Raw genomic sequence first — 16,794 nt, 5'->3', positions numbered from 1 at the left:
CCATCAGCCATTGCACTAATCAAATGTGGACTAGTTAGAGGACACGATAGAAGCATAAGAAGTTAAACTAAGGTAAGAAAAACACAAGCGTGTTACAACGTGTCTTCACACGTAAACAACACGTTGGGATGACGATCGGTTACTCGCACTTCCGACCGGTTACGCCATAGGAACAGCGTTAACAACATGTCAGCACACGTAGGAGCGTGTTACATATGATTTTATGAAAATGATCAATAATTTCGTTTTGGCTCATTGTTTATATGTGGCAGACATGAAAATCAACGAACCTTAATTACAAAGTAAAGTATATTCAGCTGACTATGTCTATATGTAATATTAGAACTGTTATACAAATTTTTTAAATAAACCTTTCCACTTTAACATTTATGATGTCTATTTGTGAAAGATTATGATAATTTAGTAATTTTATTAAGACTGAGATTATGCTTGATTAGATTAACTTTTTATTAGTTTGTTATCTGTGTGATAGCCTATGTATAAAAAATAGTATGAATGTTTTTAATATATTAGCCTACAGGTTTCCTGAATTGCTAAAACACATTTCTTGGAAACATCATTAATTTTTTAAAACCTTAAACACAAAACCAAATTTTCAAACTACATTCAGAGAACATCTGACTCTTCTTTCAAAAAAAAAAAAAAAAAAAAAACGACTCAAAACCATTTTATCTGTGCTCAAAATCAAACAGTGCTTTCAGATCATGCACACAAGAGTCAATAAAAAAAATATATTTGCATTAGGCTATTATTACAGTCAAACCTGAATACAGAGAAAGCATTTTGTTACACATAACAGAAAAAAATCAATAAATAAAAAATAAACAGCAAATATTTTATCACAGCTTAATCCATCTGGATCTGATCTCATTTCCACCTCTTATTTCAGTCTTCTGACTCAATTATGCTGTGTGGTAATAGCCCTACGAGTTCATTTGTGTATAATTGTGAATTTTAAAATTCAAAACAGAAAATTGTTTGGTCAAAAGTGACCGAAGAGCACCATGACAGTACTGGAAAAGTAAATTATTTTAATTATGCTATATAAAACTTTCAGTAAAAATATTATTACAATAAATTGTACTTAGCTTTTTTTTTAAGTTCTGCAAATATTTTAAACTGTAGATTCACAGGTCACAACAGTTTAAAATATAAATGTGTGTGTGTGTGTATAAATGGATATTCTATATAGGCTAGGTCTATCTGTATTTCCAAATATATAAATATAATATATATTTATGAAAACCTTCTTTTTAAATGAAAGGCTACATTTATTAATTTGGGAGTGCTTTCTTTTATGGACTGTGAGAACATTGTACATTGGGCAATAAAATGAACAATAAAAACTAGTTAAAATGATTATATTGGTCAAATTAAGACTATTGAATGACTGTATATAGGCTAGCCTACAGTATTTCTGCTCTTTGAAAGTAAAACACATAGCCTCACATGCACAGGATTCAGGAGAAATGTTTTAGTGTTGTTTTAGGGGTACAATATTTATATGTATTGCCTTTAATGTCCATTTATAGTCTTTACACATTAGCTTGGATACTTGCATGGTTAAAAAACTGCTATTTTCAAGACGTTGACGTCACGTCAGGTCGTCACGTGGGTCAACCCGCTCGGTAAGACGCTCAAAAGTACAAGACGTTCGGATAGACGTTCGGATAGACGTTCGGATAGACGTTCGTTCGGTCGGTCGGTCGAATGTTTGATTTTGGCACGGAGTAAGCGCCATATGATTTTGGCACGGAGTAAGCGCCATACGCGGCGGCGTGGTAGCTGAAAAAGGATTGTATTTACTTTGCGTCTGAATAACGTACGCGTGGGTAAACGTGTGGATAAACGTCTGGCTATTAGCCTAATAGTTAGGCTGAATTCTATCATCTCACTATTGTACCTTTTAAATTTGGGATATGATCATAACACAGGAAACAGTAATCCAATAGCAGTAGTTTTTAATGGGGTAATCCAAAATCGTAGTCTTCCAGGCAGGGGTCAAAATCCAAATAATCAAACCAAACACAAGAACTAAAACAAGCTAGAAACAGAACTCAGAAGTGGTGTGACATATAACAAGGACTCCGTGACAATGACTGAACAGACAGGGTATAAATACACAGATACTAACAATGAATAACAGGGAACAGCTGGGTACAAAGATGACGGGGAACAGCTGAGTGCAATGAACAGTGATTGGTACAGACAAGGATTGTGGGGAATGCAGTTCCAGAGTGAATGGTGACAGTATGGGGAAGAGACCTCTAGTGGACACCCGGGGAAACACAAACCAGACACTGTGACAGTTTTATATCAATATTTTAATCAATATTTTCATACGTTATAAGTTATAATTATAAAATATATATAATTATAGAAATTATAAGACTGTATACGAAAAACTATGTAAAAAAAATTATATATATATATAATTTTTTTAACATAGTTTTTCGTTAACATATATATAAAATAGGCAACTCGATCAAAAGAGTTAACCCACTACCAGCCAAGCTTTGAATACTACTTAAGTATCTTGATCAAAAGATTGCGTACAAGTGCAGGCCAAAAATACTTGGACTTTTCTCTCAGTATAAATCAAGTAGGGCCTATACCTAATGTAATTTTAAGTATATTTCTGAGAGGTACATAAAGTATATTTTTGAGAAGTATATAAAATGTAGACTGAAAGTATACTTTCTTATTTTTTAGTTGAAAAGAAGTAATAGAACAATTTTGGTAAGTGTTAGCCTTACTAAATGTATAGTTTTATAAAATTGCTGTAGGCTGCAGTAAAATCTGTCAAATATCAACTGCAAATTTGAATGAATTGATTTACCTTTTTCTAACTGGCAGCCTTAAGTAAGATAACAGTTTTTGCAGTTCTACTATAAATCTTGCGTAGGCCTACATATAAATATACTAATTATACTGATTACTAATAGTGTCTATACTGTTGTACAACCTACAAAAAAAAAAACATGAAAACGTGTGTGTTATGATTACATCCCAAATTAAAAAGGTACAATAGTAAAGATAATAGATATTTGCCTAAGTATTAATCCACGCGCTTATCCACACGTACGTTATCACACGTCATTGGTCACGGCAATGTACGTGACGATCGACACGATGATTGCTTAGTTTGCAAAGTAAGTGCACAAATCACACCTCATAGTTAACATGGGTACGGAAAAAAATACGGACCGCATACGCACTGCAAACGGAGTATGTGTGAAACGAGCGTAACTAAACCCCTGCTCAGAGTCTGACTCCACCCACTAGCAATATTTGAAAAATGCTGGAAAAGTGGGCAGACCCCAGCGGGGATAGAGGGGACGAACCGAGGGCGGGGCTGAGTGTTTTTTTTTAAAAAATTTTTTAATTTATTTATTTTTTATTATTATTTAGAACAAGTAAATTTAACATTACAAAAAAAAAACAGGCATGAATAATACAAGCTCCAAAGATGATTAAATGAAAATAAAAATAAAAAATAAAATAAAATAAAGAGACATTCATAAGGCGTCAAATACAGATTCATAATACTTTACAATAGACATAGCTTTTGAATTTTTTACAATTTTAAGAGACTTCATTAACAGAATGAGTTCAGTTAGAGAAAACCTTGTATAAAGGGGAGATTTTGACAATCTACATTTATGAATGAAAAATTTGCCATTCAGGATGACAAAATTTACAAAATTGTTAATATTTTTATCATCATTCTCAAAGTAGCAAATCATTTCCTTCACATTCAGAGTTATCATTAGATTAATTTTAACTGAATAAGTAAAAAAACAATCTTTCCAAAATGACTTTACACTCTGGCAACAAACAGATGGTTTAAAGACGCCTCACAGTTGTTACAAAAGGAACATTCTTTCCCAATATCCATAAAATTAGAAAGCCACATATTAGTTGGATATATTTTGTGTAAGATCTTCAGGTGAATTTCTCTTACTTTGTTAGAAATACAAAATTTGTAAGGGAGCAGCCATGCTTTCCTCCAATTAACATCTCTTAAAATGGAATTCCAGTAGAATTTCCCTCTTGGAGTAACTCTCTTTTGTTCGTTAAATATTTGTCTTATATCTTTGTTAGTACATTTTTTTTATCAAAAATATATTTACTATTTATAAGGAGATCATAATCTTTATTTTCAACTCTATAATAAGTCAAGTGGCTGCACATTAAATTAATAAGCCCAGAGGGAATAGCTTTAATTACTACAGAAAATTCTTTAAATTTTATAGGAAAACTGAATTTGGATAGAAAAGAATCATAAGAATGAATTTTTAAAGATGAATCAAATAAGTCACTTAAATACATTAACCCGTGATCCAACCATTTCTCAAAAAATACACTCTTGTCTTTAACTGTAATCAATTCGTTGTTCCATATTTTCATTCTGTGAGGAGAAACATTATGCACAAAGCACAATTTCCAGGCCAAGAGTGCTTGCTCATGGAATTTAGACAGTTTAATAGGTAATCTAGGCGGTACAAAATTGCAAGTTAAAAGAAATTTAAGACCACCGACCCTTTTAAAAATATTATGTGGAATAAAAGACCAGATTGAATCAGTATCAATAACACACCTTTTGATCCAATTAATCTTAAAAGTATTGTTCATGTCTACATAATCCAGCATTTCAAAACCTCCTTTAGATTTATTTTCAGCTAATAAAGTTTTTTTAAGATGGTGGTGCTTATTTTTCCAGCAAAAATCAACTAATAATCTATTAATTTCTTAACCAGTAGAATCTTGAACAAATAAAGACAGCCCAGGAAAAATGAATCTGGATAAACCTTCTACCTTTGTTAATAAGATTCTGCCTAAAATAGATAAATCCCTTCTTAACCAATTGTCAAAAATCATTTTTGTTTTTTTAATCTTGTTATTAAAATTGAGATGCTGTCTAATTGTCAAATTTTTAGATATATAAATTCCTAAATATTTAACATATTCTTTCACTGGAATGTTAAACATTGAATGTTCAGAAGAATCATGCATGGGAGAATTTCACACTTTGTAATATTTAACTGGAGACCCGAGGCATCTGAAAAAGTTTGAACTAATTCAATTGCATTCTTAATTTGAGTCTTATCTTTTAGAAATAAAGTTGTATCATCAGCTAATTGTGATATTTTTATTTCTCTATTAAATAATGTTATACCATGTAAATTTGGATTTTTAATTATACTAATTGCTAATAGTTCCACAACAATTAAAAACAAAAATGGGGAAATTGGGCAACCCTGCCTCACTCCTCTGTTGATAGAAAATCTTCTAGAAGTATTGTTCTGTAATATAACGGAACTATTAATGTCTTTGTAAAACATTTTAACAGTCTGAATGAATTTATTTCCAAAACCAAATGCATGTAAAGTCTGTAATAAAAATTGGTGATCAATTGTGTCAAACGCCTTGTAAAAGTCAAGGAATAAAATTAGTGCATCTGAATTAACAAATTGGTTATAATCTAACAGGTCTAATATAAGTCTAATATTTGAGCTAATATGACGCTTTGCCATAAAACCAGTTTGAGATTCTCCAATTATTTTATTTAAACCACTCTTTAATCTAGTAGCATAAACTAAGGCTAAAATTTTGTAATCAATATTTAATAAAGTTATTGGTCTCCAATTGTCAATAATCAAGAGGTCTTTGTCTGGTTTTGGAATTAAACTAATAATACCTTGTTTCATTGTTGTGCTCATTTCTTTCTGTTCTAAACATTCTTTATACATGCTAAATAAAGGGTTTTCTATCAGATCCCAAAAGGCACAATAAAATTCAACAGTTAACCCATCTGACCCAGGGATTTTCCTTTCTTCATTGAAAAAAGAGCTTTAGAGATCTCAGCTTTGGAAATATCATCTTCACAATATTCACTATAATCATTAGAAACTATTGGAACAAAATGTTTAATTGATTGTATATAAGTGCTTATTTTTTCATTGTCAGAATGGGAAGTATAAAGTTTTTCATAAAAGGAATACACAAAAGATGCTATATCTGAAGGATTATTAGAGATTCTTTCATTTATAGTCAAAGATGAAATAGAGTTTCTTGTATAATTTCTTTTTTCAAGAGAAAAGAAATAACTAGTATTTCTTTCCCTTCCTCAAACCATTTAGCTCTTGATCTCACATAAGCACCCTTAGCTAATTCTATATATAGATTATCTATTTCTAAATTAAGAAGATATAATTTAGACTTGTCATCTTCGGATAGAGTATTAAGTTAAAGTATTAAGTTGTTCTGTTATTTCTGTAATTTTCTTAAGTTTGTTTTTCTTTTAATTCTTTACCTCTTCTCATAGCAATTACCCTGACTTTAAACTTAAATAACTCCCACTTTTGAACAAAATGTAAATTATTATTTTCAAAAATATTAGCTATTAATTTAACTTGTTCCACAAAACAATTGTCAGAAAGTAGACTGTTGTTAAATTTCCAGTATCCACGAATAGTAGCTACTACTCTTACACCCATCAAAACAGATTGATATCAATTTGTGATCTGATAGAGGGGCATAAGTCATTTTTGTTTCTGTAACATAGTTGATTAAATCATAAGAAATCAACCAGTAATCTATTCTTGATTTTAAAGAAAAAGAGCTATTATTCCAAGTATAATCACAACAATTTGGATTCAAATGTCTCCACACATCAGAAACTTGTAATGTGTCAGTTATAAAATCAAATAAATCTTAAATTCGTGAACTATGTTTGGGTGGAAAGCGGTCAACAGAATCGTCTGGAGCATCGTTGAAATCACCACCAGTAAATACATATCCATCCTTATACTTCTTCTTTAAACCTATTATTGTATCACAAATCTTCTTAAACATTTCTAAATTGTGTACTCGAGTATTAAATCCATAGACATTGCAAATTATTAAAGTGGAATTGTCCAGTTTAACAGTCAGTATAATCCATCTTCCATTATCTGAACGAAAAGACTCCAAAACATTGCCTTTGAATTTGTTAAAGAAAATTGCGACACCTGCTGAGTGATTGGATCCATGACTAAAAGTTGCATAATCTCCCCATTGGGTTTTCCAAAAATTTGAATCAGAGTCACAAGAATGAGTCTCTTGAAAAAAAAGTATTTGAGCTTCTGTATGTTCTTTTAACAGCGTCACGAATGCCTCGAACATTTAAAGAAATTAATTTGAACTTACCAAATTTGTAGTCAGCCATTACAAAAATTTACTAATTAACTAGTATAGAACAGTACCTTTGGAGAAAGTGAAAACTGAGAAAGCATGAAACATTACATCAATCACAACACTTGCGTTGACCCCGATATGTATCCATAACTGCTGACGGGAACCATCCGCTCAGGTAATGTCAGGAACACTAATGCGCACCCCTTCAATGTAGGCAAATCCTCCTCGAAAGCCGGCCTTCTTACCCTCTTCTCTCGCACGTTTCACCAGTGGCCATGCTTTTTTTCTTGCGGCTCGTTCTTCCGAAGACAGATCTTCTTTGATTTGTAGCCCGTTTTCCTTCAGATAGTGGTTGTTTTTGGCATCTCTCCACACTGTATCTCGATAAAGACGCATGGCAAACTGAATAATTATCACTCTGGGGCGACCATCACCTCTTCCCTGTCCCAGTCTATGAACCGAATCCACGACATCTGGAAGTTTGTGCGCAATATTTGGAGACACTTTGGAGAGGATCTTGATAACAATATCTCGTGTGTTACTCTCCTTGTCCGGATTACTTTCCTTTAACCCGTAAATCCTGAGATCCCATCTTCTTTTGTAGTTCTGCATCCCCATACACATCTCCTTCAGTTGCTTATTTTCTTGCTGCAACGTAGCAACATTTTTTCGAGTTTCAGAATCTTCTCTTTGTGGGACATGCTCTCACGTAACAAATCACTTACGGTGGAAGAAAGAGAGGTAATAGAAGAAGCTGTACTTTCCAATACCTTCTCCATGCACTCAACTCTCTGGAATGTCCCGTCACACTTCGATGTAAGTTCAGCGACAGCATTAATGAGTGAATCAATTTTCTCATCAATGTTCATCTTTAATTTCCCCTTTTTTCCCGGTGGACTTTTACTCGGAGTGCATGGAAAAGATGTCGCAGATTCTTCTTCTGAGTCCATCTCGTCGACATCTTTGCATTTGTCAGTCGCCATGTCTGTATTAACCTGAATCTTATCTCTGCTTCTTTTCTTACCCATATTGACCTGACCAACCACACAATAGAAGAAGAACAACTAAACTAATAATCAATCAAATTTATCAGAGTTTTCAGAAGTAGTTTCATGTTAATCTCTTAGTTGCCTGACGACACGCTCAAAACGTGTCTGCATAGATGAACGCCATCTTGGCCCCCCGGGGCTGAGCGGGGTGGCGTGCACCTGAGACCCGTAGTGACGGATTAATTGACAGCTGCTGTCAGACTCTGTTATTATTATTCCTCACATGGTCGCAAGACGACATGTACATGAATCTGGCCTGGTGAGCTGGAACCTGCTTACGTCAGCTGTCACCGCTTACGTCACGAAGTACCGCAACAGCCAATAGGAAAATTCAACTGCAGTAGCCACCGTTCAACCTGAAGAGGGCAGCACTCAGACGTTTTTACACCATATATTGTAGAATTAAAACACTTCATACACAAATGTCAAAAAAATTACTTGAATCAATGACCAGTACTAATAAAGCCCCATTCTTACAGATCATTAACTAAAAAAAGTTGGTTTAGGGTTTAGTTACCCTTTAATGCTGAACGAGTACTCGACAGGTAGGAAGGCCACAGGTAAATACAACATTTATTCTAATGGGTTATGTGAAGATTGTTTTCAGTTCACTTAAATTAAAAGTTGTTATTTTCCATAGCCTAACTGTTAGATCATTTTGTCATCCAATGTATTCAATTTATTTTCTTGATCTGCGATCCCCGTCTCGATGCGGCTCAGCTGAGGGAAGAAAGAAATGACACAGCGACCCAATGCTATCAAATCCTTCTTCAAAGTTTATTGTTCAGCACTTCGTTTTATGGTCCAGAAAACCACATTGCACTGGACCCCACCAATGAAATAGTTCTTTAACTTATATGGGGGTGACATACATGTCTGAGCTACGTGTGAAACGTGAGAGTAGAGACAGGAAACACATTCCTATAGAAACATCCTTTGAACAAGGAGCAACTGCAGCTACACCAACAAAAGAAGTTTAAAAGAGGCCTTCATTATTCCACATTACATCACCAGAGAAGTTGTTGAGAAGCATTCATTATTTCACACTAATAAATGTTGAAATTTATATAGCTTTCAATTATACTGTAATGTTGAATGTCTATCATTAATGTTTTAAAAAAGCAATTTCATAGACAGTTGTTTTGAACTTGCTGGATTACAAACCGCCATCAAAATGACAAGTTTAATTACATTCCAGCTGCTGTAAGAAAAGGCTACAAACGATTCGACACCGGCTGCATTTTCACACTTTTTTTTTTTAACCAAAAAAGGTTAATGACTGCGGCTTTAAAGTCATATTGTTACATTAACCAGAAACAAATGTAAACAAGTATAACACACATTACACTGAATTTTTTTGTTTGTTTTTGGTGCCACCCCAAGATTTTGCTGTGGCCTCCACTGGCCACCCCTATTACAAATTTCTGAGGGTGCCACTGCGCAGCTTAAAAGCAAAGGTGCAGTCTAAAGTTCAGAGTGCACGCAGAGCACATGAGGAGAGAGAGCGAGTGAGATCTTGCACATGCAGAAAATGTATTCATCTTTGCAAGATACATAGCTTTATAAAACACGTCAAGCGTGTGCAAAATAATGTTTGTACTCCCCAAATATCGTCATGCATTAGTAGAGCATTTTTATGCACTCAAAATCTCGTCTTGCACATACAAATAAAATGTTTTTGCGCTCAAAAATATCATCTTGAGCGCTTAAAAAAAAATTGTGCACACGCAGAATTTTGGAACATAAAATACTCCATACGCGTCAGCCCTGTGTGTGTTTGTGTGTTTGTTTGTGAACGTGACCAGCTTCAGTAAATGTTATAGCGCCCTCTTGTGATCTTCCGACGATGTTACGCCAGACTGTTAAACAACGGCCAACTGAGTGAATTAGAAAGCAAACAAATTGGGCTTCTAATTTAAATGTAGTCTAATTTTCATATCTAAATGCCTAAAAAATATATTGATATATTTTTTATTTTACAAGTAACGTGCCGATCAATAATTGATTTATCGATATTTTATGACATCTCTAGATATTTTGTGTTCTGTTTATTTTAAGTTATAAGCGAAAACGCGGCATATAAGCAACAGCAATTGTCAAAGACAAAAAAACGGAGCACTTCTGATTTATCTGCAAAGTTTAAATCACTTGTTCAGTTTTGGTCATAATGTTTACATGCATTGTAAAGTAGAGCATCTAAACTTTTTCTCTCAAGCCTCTCCGAGCTTAAAGGCTTAAAAAAAGTAACTAATTACATTTCATTGTTACTTTTTATGTAAACTCGCATGTACGTTTTCCTTATTGTCAGTTCACTGAGGCTCTGTTCTTTCATTTTATAAAATATATACACTAAAGTGTAAATACATCAACACATTTTTATGCTGTTTATCCTCAGACTGATTTACTGGATGTGTGCTGTTTTCGGTAACAGCGTTCGGGCACTGGGCTCTGGCCTCTCCTGCTTGCACTTCATTGGCTCAGTGTCAGGATCAGAGGAGGGGTTTGACGTAGCCCACCCACTACGCCCACACTCTGAAAATGAGGAACAAAAAGACAAAAGAACTTAGTTTCATGTTTTGAGATGTTCAGTATTTAAATTTAAGTGGATACACAGCAGTAATTTATACAAAACAAAAAATAAATAAATGAATGTTTGTTTGTAAACATGCGGTTTCCTCCAAACATTTACTGAGTAAAATGTTTATTAATAATAAACTCCCCTACATCACAGTTCTCTTAAAAACACCTGATGCATAACATTACACAATAATAATACAACATTTGCATATTTTTGCATATTTACTTTTAATTCTTAAAAATGTGTACAGTTTTCCCCAGTCAGTTATCTGGCCAATATATATATATATATATATATATATATATATATATATATATATATATATAATTTCACAACTAAATCAATCATGTATGGAAAATTACTCTGTAAAAACAAAATAGAATCAAAATATCACTCAGTAGCAGTTTTGGTTTGTTTTATGATTTACCATCAAATCATCAAAATTATAAAGATGTAAAAGAATTTCAACATGTACATTTCAATACTAAATCTGGCTAAATTAAGATGATATTTAAGGCCGGAGAGAGTGATTCATCTTGTGGTCCTCAGAAGTGAAATGCCACGCTGTGATTGGCCAATACAGAAATCAGTCATAGAGTTTATCAGTAACATGCACGATCCCTCTCAAGTGTCTGTCACACTCACCTGACTATCGATTAGTCAGTATGTGCATGGGGGCGGAGCTTCTGCCTTAAGCTGCGTACACACTGCCTGTGACTTTGTCGCTCCAGGTCGCCAGTGGCTGGCGGTGAATTCGCTAGTGGGCGTTCCCACTACTGGTTGCCTAGTAACGTTTATAAATGACATTCACGGATGTCATTCCATTGCTGTTGACAGCAAATCGCTTTTCTTGCCACTAAAAACAAACATTTTGGAGGGAAAAGACTAAATATAAATGGAATCAGAACATAAAATACTTTATATCAAAGATGAGCGAGAAACAAGGCGTGCTGTTTGCCATAGCGGCTGTTTATCTGCGGCGAAAATGCAAACACCGGTCTGTCTGGGTCCATAAAAACCCCGCGATCTCAGATACACCTTTCCACGCAGTATTTTTCTTAAAAATGTCCTTGTACGTGGGAAGAGACATATCATAGAGCACTGGAACATTTCTAACAGCAAGAATTAGCCTTTCATCCATCTTTCCGTTACTGCAGGAGCTGAGAGAGAGAGAGAGAGAGAGAGAGAGAGAGAGAGAGAGAGAGAGAGAGAGAGAGAGAAGGATCACGTGAGCTCTCCCGTCTTCTCTCCTATTGGCTGTCGCTTCCGTTAGTCGCTCTTCATTTGAATAAAGTTGAACTTGTCTCAACTTTGTCGCGTCGCTGGACACGCCCACATCTAGTCGCCAACGGTCGCGACAGCTCGTGTCGCCGGAAGTCGCTGTGCTCTCATTGAAAATGAATGGTATGGAGTCGCTGTAGCGCGCAATGTCGCTAGCAGTGTGTACGCACCTTTATGGTCTCAATTGTTTGGCTCATAACCCCATTGATTGCGACGTCCTCTTACGGATCAAAATATAATCTTTATTACAATCGCCACTTCAGTGCCATGATGGCAATGATTAGCGTGGAGAATGAATCGACTGGTGGATCGCCCACGCCCATTACAACAGACCTGTGGAGAAGCAGAGAGGTCAAAGTTCAGTCAACAAATCAAATATCAGCCACAGAGTCAATATCCAAAGATAATGACTCAACAACACACAAAGACCAAACACCCATTATAGACCTTAATTAGTATATATATATAGTATTTAGTGTCATTCCGTGTCAGCTGGAGTGTCCTGACAAAAAAAAACTAAATTTGTTATGGCTGCTGGAAGAAATACATAAATGATGATGAAAGCCATCATGGATTAATGGATTTATGGATTAATCTTGACCATGGATATGGATTAATTTTCAAAGCAAAGAATTTTAACAAAATTACAGGTAAAATAATAATCTCAGAAAGGTGTCAGCATCTTTATTTTATTCGTACACGGAGATAAGTAGATCTATTCCTAAAATCAGCTGACGTCAGTGCCCCTTGTTGCATTATATGCCAATGGTCCAAAAATGGGAAAAAACACTTTTTTATGTTGTTTTTTCAAAGTTGGAGTGTCTTTAACTCCAGAAGTATTTAATACATCTTAATATACTTTTCTGATTCAGAACAAACTTTCCTTTTAGTATATATATTTTTAAGGCCCTATATGGTTAAATCTTATATTTTATAAGAGGTCATTATAAAACTTCATTGGTGCAGTCAACACATCAACACCTAGTTTACCAATAGAGATCGCTAAGACATGTGACCAACTGGGCTGCAACGTCATCAGAACGCAAAGAATTATGGGTATGTTTGGCCCGTTTACATAGGCTGGCATCGCATAGCAGGCTGTTCTGGCATGAAAATAATAAAAAATTAGCGTGAAAAACAAAATATAATCCTACAAAATGCAGCGGGCTAAAGAAAACATTGTCGGACCATACCGCCTAAAACTAAATCCTAATGCAAAGACGAGATATGACGAGAAAATAAAGGGAATCAAAGGACTGGATCCTTACGAGCATAGTGACTGGTCAGGGGACGTCAACCTGTTGCCCAACTTTCAGCACCCATATATATACAACTACATGATATTAAGCGTTTGTGCATGCACACACAAAGTTTTCAGTAACTTCAAGTCGCTGCAGCAGGCCCAGGTCTTTTTTACAGATGGATGGGTCCAGGACCTGGAGATTGTAAAAGTGCGGCAGAAAACTCGTCCGTTCAACGGTGTGCTAATGTTTTAAGCACCACACTTCTCGCTCTCTCTCATCTATCTGCATGCAGTCAGAATTCAACAGAATTCATGTCAAGATTGCAATGCTGGAGTGTGTGTGTGTGTGCGCGCGCGCACCCGCGAGAGAGAAAGGTGTGGGCGAGATCGAACTGTGTGTGTGTGTGTGAGAGAGAGAGAGAGAGAGAGGCACGGGCGCGATCGAACAGTGGAAACATAAAAAACATACTCCGTCATTTTGTTCATAGAGGACATCATTCAAACTGCAAAGTGTTTACTTATATTTGTGAACAATCGCAATAAAACACAACATTGTGCTTTTGTCACACTCTAAACTCTTGTCAAACTGTAACCTACAACTGTCACCCAACCAAACACACACACACACACACACACACACAGTTTTAAAAGCAAAACATATTTATCCAACCCCATTTCAAAACAGTTTGTGGGTTCCATCTTTTGGACATTAATCATATCGCATTGGTTTTCATTTACTGCTGCTATCCATGCCATTCGTCGCCTTTTTGTCACCTCTGAAACATGGCTTGTACTATTATTTTTCCACGCTGGAAAACGATAAAAGGATTTTCCGTTCTTAAGCTTTATGCCACTTCTATCGTGAGAACGACTATTGCAGTTTATAACAAAGCAGGTAGACGGCATCTTGAACACTGCGTTCTTCCCTCCATGCAATCAAGTCTGGCGCTTTCTGTTTGTGCCGCGGATTCCCAAAATGCTTTGCGTTCACCACTGGTAATACGTCACGATGACGTCACATTAGCAATCTCTATAATCACTTCTGTAGCCCCGCCCAGGAACACCGATATCTCAAAAATGAATGGTCAAGATCAAAGAACATATTTCAAATCAGCAATCAAATCTGAAGACACTGGAATCATAAATTGACTTTCTTTACCTCATTGCAAAAAAACATGATTCTTCTGGCTGGTATAGCTAATGCGCGATATGGGGCTCGATTGACAGGCGATGTCTGTTTCTGAAAGGTGATTGGCTCCTTTACCTGTTAGGCGGGACTTCCTTTCTACATCCTTTGACCGTTGGACGCTCAGAGCTTCTAGGTTGAGTGTTCCAATTTCTCCCATTTTAATAGAAGTGGCCCGTCTCTGCTAAATAATCTCTGATATAGTCAGAAGTTTAGAGTAATAGTCCTACTTTGTTACTGTACTTAAGTAGATTTGTATTCTATTTGTACTTACTATTTCTTTGTTTTTCCCCAGATAATGTCACAGTTATGAGTTATTGGAGAAAGTGTGTTTGTTTATTGCTCTTGTTGCACTGGACTAGAAACTGAACACACCTTACTTTCATTTTCATTTACCTTCATTTGTCAAGACTTTCCTCGCTGAAAGAACAATCAACAAAATGTGAGTTATGGTATGATTTTCAGTTTAAAGGCAGATAGTGTGTTTGTTATTTTAGCAATGGTTTTATTTATGTAGCCACAAAATGTCAAAGATTAAAGTAGGTAATTAACATGATTTGTGAAGCTAATCTTCCCTGCTAACAGTATTTAGCACTAACCCTGTCTCAATCAGTGCATGTCCTGAATCACCATGAACACAAATTTGACATGTTTTATCACATCTGTTGATTATATTTTTATATGGTTTTGTGTTTTGGTACAGTTTCTTATAGTTTTAATTGCACACAAATAGTTTTTATTTCATATATATATTTTTTTGAAAATGGCTCTTTTTAGTGTTTATTTAGTTTTAGTTTTCAAACATTAACACCACAAATATCTGTTACACTTTAAAATAAGGTGCATTTGTTAAAGTTATTTAACTACATTTGTTAATATAAACTAACAGTGAACAACATTTACAGCACATACTGTATTTATTTATCTTAGCTTTGTTATTTCCAACATATTCATGAAAAATAATGTTTATAAATGTTCTATAACATTAGTTAATGCATTATGAACTGGAATGATCAATTGTACATTAATAAATTACCAAGATTAATCAATGCAGTAAAAATGCTAACACTTTGCAATAAGGTTGTATTTGTTCAAATTAGTTAACATGAACAAACAAACGTTTTACAGCATTACAGTGTTAATCTTGGCTAATAATTTCAACATCTGCCAATACATTTTAAAAATTACAAATTTGACATTTTTACATTAGTGCAGTAAGAACGAACATGTTACTAACAATTAACAATAGTATTTTTATAAAGTAACATTACCTAAGTTATTAAATGCTGTAAAAAGCACATTTTTAATTGTTAGTTCATGATACCTGTTGCGGGCTCAGCTGAGGTGGAGAGGGGGCTCATGAGGACCCTTCAGAGTTCTAAAATATCAAAGGGGACACCCTGCGGTCTCGTGGAATTGCAGAATGTGCAAATTAATATATCAGACTTTGTCCTTCCCCCGCCAGCAACTTTCACGTTTTGTCCCGCTCCTGCCCGCAGGAAACCCCCCAATAACCAAAACAAGCAAGCACAAATCCTAACTTTATATTCACAAAATGCCGTGAATGAGACAATGTCAACAGTATTACAGTGTTTAAAGCGGGGTACAACTTTCTCCTTCATATAATAAATATGCATCACTACGAAACCCTGAAGTCTTTGAAATAATTTAAATCTTAAAAAGTTATGAAAACTGCTATAGCGAATATAACATTTTCTAATATTTGCTTGGCTAAAATTGTTCTTTTGTATTGCGATCTCTATGAAATGATTTTAAGAATCCTAATCCTGTAATCGCACGCCTGAAAATAATGGAAGTAATGGAAATTCATTGGTCACAAAGTGGAAAAGTGTGAGTTTACCCTTGATTTTTAGTATAAAACCACTTATTATGTTTGCTCATCAGGTTTAGCTGGTTGAGTCTCCTGGTGCTGCTGAGCCTCATGACTTGTGCAAGTGAGTATTTCAGAATCATGAAATCACATAATTTTTTATATGTGTGTGTGTGAGAGAGTGTGAGTGTGTGTGTGTGGGGTTAGGGGTGTGTGTGTGTGTGGGGTTAGGGGTGTGTGTATGTTGGGGGTTAGGGTTGTGTGTGTGTTGGGGGTTAGGGTTGTGTGTGTGTTGGGGGTTAGGGTTGTGTGTGTGTTGGGGGTTAGGGTTGTGTGTGTGTTGGGGGTTAGGGTTGTGTGTGTGTGTGTGTGTGTGGGGGTTAGGGTTGTGTGTGTGTGTGGGGTTAGGGTTGTGTGTGTGTGTGT

General features: G+C 35.2%; 1 long non-coding RNA gene across 1 annotated transcript in view; it reads left to right on the top strand.

Annotated features, from left to right (window-relative positions):
* Positions 1 to 16,570, top strand: part of LOC127620315 (uncharacterized) — a 37,119-nt gene extending 20,549 nt beyond the window's left edge. The window contains exons 2-3 of the long non-coding RNA XR_007967694.1: positions 14,833 to 14,979; positions 16,443 to 16,570. This is a non-coding gene — a long non-coding RNA (uncharacterized LOC127620315). The remainder of the gene's footprint in view (positions 1 to 14,832; positions 14,980 to 16,442) is intronic.
* The last annotated feature ends 224 nt before the right edge of the window (positions 16,571 to 16,794 follow it).

The sequence above is a fragment of the Xyrauchen texanus genome, chromosome 26, assembly GCF_025860055.1.
Source record: "Xyrauchen texanus isolate HMW12.3.18 chromosome 26, RBS_HiC_50CHRs, whole genome shotgun sequence".
NCBI lineage: Eukaryota > Metazoa > Chordata > Actinopteri > Cypriniformes > Catostomidae > Xyrauchen > Xyrauchen texanus.
The sequence above is the reverse complement of the archived record's forward strand: the minus strand, read 5'-3'. Positions and strand labels throughout refer to the sequence as shown.